This window comes from Phalaenopsis equestris, unplaced genomic scaffold (genome assembly GCF_001263595.1).
Source record: "Phalaenopsis equestris unplaced genomic scaffold, ASM126359v1 Scaffold218800, whole genome shotgun sequence".
Taxonomy (NCBI): Eukaryota; Viridiplantae; Streptophyta; class Magnoliopsida; order Asparagales; family Orchidaceae; genus Phalaenopsis; species Phalaenopsis equestris.
This window is the reverse complement of record NW_018237214.1, coordinates 22,694-26,565: the sequence shown is the minus strand read 5'-3', so window position 1 is coordinate 26,565 and position 3,872 is coordinate 22,694.

Genomic DNA, 3,872 nt, shown 5'->3' with positions numbered 1-3,872 from the left:
GAGGGAGGGAAGGAGAGTCAGAAACAAAGAGAGAGAGTGAGGGAGGGAAGGAGAGAAAGAGAGTGGAGAGAGTAAGAGCGAGCAAGAGAGAGAGAGAGAGGAATAATAGAGAGAAGATTAAGAGAGAGATTATAAGAGAGAAGGAGAGAGAGCAAGAAAGAGTGCTCAAGCAAGTGAGAGAGATAGAGAGAGGGAGGTGGAGGATGAAGAGAGAGAGAGAGAGTTAATGAGAAAAAGGGAGAGAAATATAATGAGTGGTGGGGGAGAGATGAGGAGAGAGTGAAGGATAGAGAGAATAAGATAAGTATGGAGAGAGAGAAAAGATAGGGAGTGGCAGAGAGGGAGAAAGAGAGTTGGAGAAAGAGAGAGTGTGCAAGAGAGATTGAGTGAGGGAGAGAGAGTGTGTGTGTGAGAGAGAAAGAGGGAGAGAGAGTGTGTGTGAGAGTGGGGGGAAGAGGTAAAGAGGGGCTAGGAAGAGAGAGAGAGATAGTTAGAGAGTGCGAGAGAGGGGGTGGAAGAGATGAGAGAGCGCAAGAGAGAGTGAGGGACAGTAAGTGAGAGAGAGAGAGAGAGAGAGAGCAAGAAATGGAGTAAAAGTAAAAGAGAAAGAGAGAAAAAAAGAGATAGGGAGAGAGTGTAGGAGAGAGAGACATATATAGCAATAATGTGTGAGAGAGAGAGCTAGGAAGAGGGCGATAAGAGGCTGTAATCGAGAGGGAAATGGTGAGGGAAAAAGAGAGTGGGGGAGGGAGAGATAGAGAGACAGAATTGGAGAGAGTGATAAAGGGAAAGCGAGAGAGAGATAAAGGGGGTTGAAGAGAGAATGAGAAAGAATGAAATGGGAGAGACGTAGAGAGTGAGAGAGAGGGGAGAGGGAGGGAGGGAGAGAGATTAAAGAAGATATGGAGAGGGAGACTAAGAGTGACTTTGTAGCAGAGAGAGGTATATAGAGAAAGTTATAGAATGAGAGAGAGACCATGAGCGAGGGAAGGCCGAAGAGGGAGATAGGCTATGGTACGTCTGCCTTTCCTTTGCGTAAAAGCTTATTGGTTTCTGGGAGGGAGAGTGACAGAGAGCTTGGGGGAGTAGAAAGACAGAGCATGAGTGGAGGGTACGAGAGAGGGAAAAAGATAAAGTGAGAAAGAGTAAGGGAGAAAAGAAATAGAGAAGGAAAAACAGATAAATAAAGAAAGAGAGGACAACAAAGGGAATAGATAGAAAAGAGAGTACGGGAGAGACACGGAGAGAGAGGGAGGACAAGTAAGGCAAAGAGAGCGGGAAGATGATGGAAACAAGGGTTAGAGAGAGTAAAGAGTGAAAGGAGAGAGAGAGAAAGAGAGGGAAGTGAAAGAATAAAAAGCATTAGGGAGAGAATGAGAGAGAAGTGGAGAGAAAGAAAGAAAAAGGATGGAGAAAGATAGAGAGAGGGAGAAGAAAAAAAGACAGATGGAAGTAGAGCAAGAGAAAGAGAGAGGGGATTAAAAGTAAGGGAGGGTGAGAGACAAATAGAGAACAAATAAGGGAGAGTAAGAGAAGAGAGAGAGAGAGAGATGGATAAATAGGCAATATAAAGGAGTGAGATCAAGTGAGTGAGCGAGTGTGGGAGATAGTGAGAGTAAAGTGAGTGAGAAAGGGGAAGAGCAAGAAATGAAGAGAGGGAGGGAGTGGGAGCGATGGATGAACAAAGAGCAAGAAGATAGAGAAGAGTTACTTAAAAGAGAGGAGATAAAAAAGAAAGACTTAATGAGAGGGCATGTGGTTGGAGATAAAGAGAGGTGAGTGAGGGAGGAGAGAGGGGCGAGGGGGAGAGAGAGAGAGAGAAAAGAGATGAAATAAAAATGAGAGAAAAGAGAGGAAAAGGAAGGAAGGCATGAGAGTGAGGTGGTTGTTTAAGATGGAAGGAGGGAGGAAGGGAGTGAAGTAATAATAGAAGAAATAAATGAGTGAAAGGTAGTGAGAGGGAGAGAGGAAGAGAGAGAAAAGAGATGAAGGGAGAGAGGAAGGGAGGGAGGGATGGAGAAAGAGAGAGGGAGGGAGAAATAGTGAGTAAGAAAGAAAGAGTGAGAAAGTGAGAGAAAGACTTAATGAGAGGGAACAACATTGGAATGGGGGGGAGAGACAAGTAAAGGTGTGAGAGAAGAAAGTGAGATGAGGGAAATAGAGAGAGGAAGGGAGATAGAGAAGGAGAGAAAAAGGACATGGGGTTGGAGTTTTTGAGGGTTGGAATGATGGGGGAGATATAAAAAGATAGAGTGAGAGAGAAAGGAAATAGAGTGAAAGTGATAATATAAGAGAGAGATAGAGAGAAAGAGAGTGTTAGAGAGGGATAGGGGAGAGAGCGACTGTGAGAGAGAGTAAAGGGGAGTGAACGAATATATTCAAAGAATAAGAGAGAGAAATAGAGAGAGAACAAGAGAGTGAGAAAGAGAGCAAGAAGAGGGTTGTGAGAGAAAGATAGAATGTGTACAAAAGATACCCAAGAGTGATGGGAAGAAGAGAGAGAACAAGAGGGAGAGGCAAGCAAAGAGGTAGAGAGGCTGACAAAGAGAGAGAAAAAGAGAGTAAAAGAGAGATAGATAGAGCAAGAGAGAATAGAGATAAGAGAGATAGGGAGAGAGGAAGGGATAAAGAGAAGGGAGAGGGAAGGAGGGAAAGGGGGACGAAGAGAGGGAGTGAGTGAGAGAGAAATAAAGATAGAGTGAGGAAACAAGGGAGGGAGACGGAAAGAAAAGACTAAAGTGAAGAAGTTAGAAAGAAAGAAGGAAAGGATGGTAGGAGAGAGAGAAAGAGAGTGAGAGAGAGAAGAGCAGAGAGACTAAGTGAGAAAGGGAAAATGAGAGAGAGAGAAAAGGAAAAGGGAGAGATAGAGAGCAACAATGAGGAAGAGAGAGCCAGTGAGAGGTATAAAGAGAAGATATAGAGAGAGAAAAGGAGACAGAGTGGGAGAGGAAGAGGGATGGAGTGAAAGAGAGAGAGATATTGGAAAAGATGGAGTGCGAGAAAAGGAATGGAGAGAGTGGGAGAGAGAGAAGGATGGAGTGAAAGAGAGAGAGAGAGTGCAAATTATGCAGAATGCCAGAGAGATAAAGTGAGCAGGGGAGTAAAAGAGTGGGGGTAGATAGAGTGGCAGAAATTAAGGCAAGGGGAGAGAGGGAGAGAGAGGGTGAGAGAGAAAAAAAGAAAGAGGGATGAAGAGATTGATGAAATAATGAGAGCGAGTGAAAAAAGATCGAAAGAGAAACTGGGAGAGAAGAAAAATAAAGTAAAAGAGAGGGCGAGAGAAAGCATGAAGAGTGAGAGTAAGAGCATAGAGAAATAAAGGGAGTGACAGAAGAGAGAGAATCAAGAGAAGATTTAGAGAGTGGAGAAAGGTAACTCTACGTTGTGAAGTCTTGATGTAATATTTTCTCATATTTAAGAGCCTCAATGGAGATAGAGAGTGAGCGGTGGGATAGAGAATAGTGAGAGAAAGAGATTAAGACAAAAAGAGAGTGAAAGAGAAGAGAGTATGAAAGAAATAAAGAGAGGTGAGATAAGAGTGAGATAAGATATAGAGCTATAGAGCAGAGAATAGAGTGAGAAAAAAGAAGAGAGTGAGAGAAAGGAAAAAAATTAGAGAGAGGGGAGGGATGAAGAGGGAGTGTGAGATTGAGGAAGAGTAAAAGGAAGAGAGAGGTAGAAAGAGGAAGGAAAGAGAGAATAGAGAGAGTAAAGTAAAAAGAGATCTCACTAGAATGTGAAATAAATAGAGAGATATGGAGGGAGAAGAAAAAGATATAGGGTGAGAAAGTGCAAGAGAGTGAGAGAGGGTGAGAAAGGTATAGTGGGAGGAAGAGGGGAGTGAGAAAAAATAGAGCTTAAGAGTGAGAGAG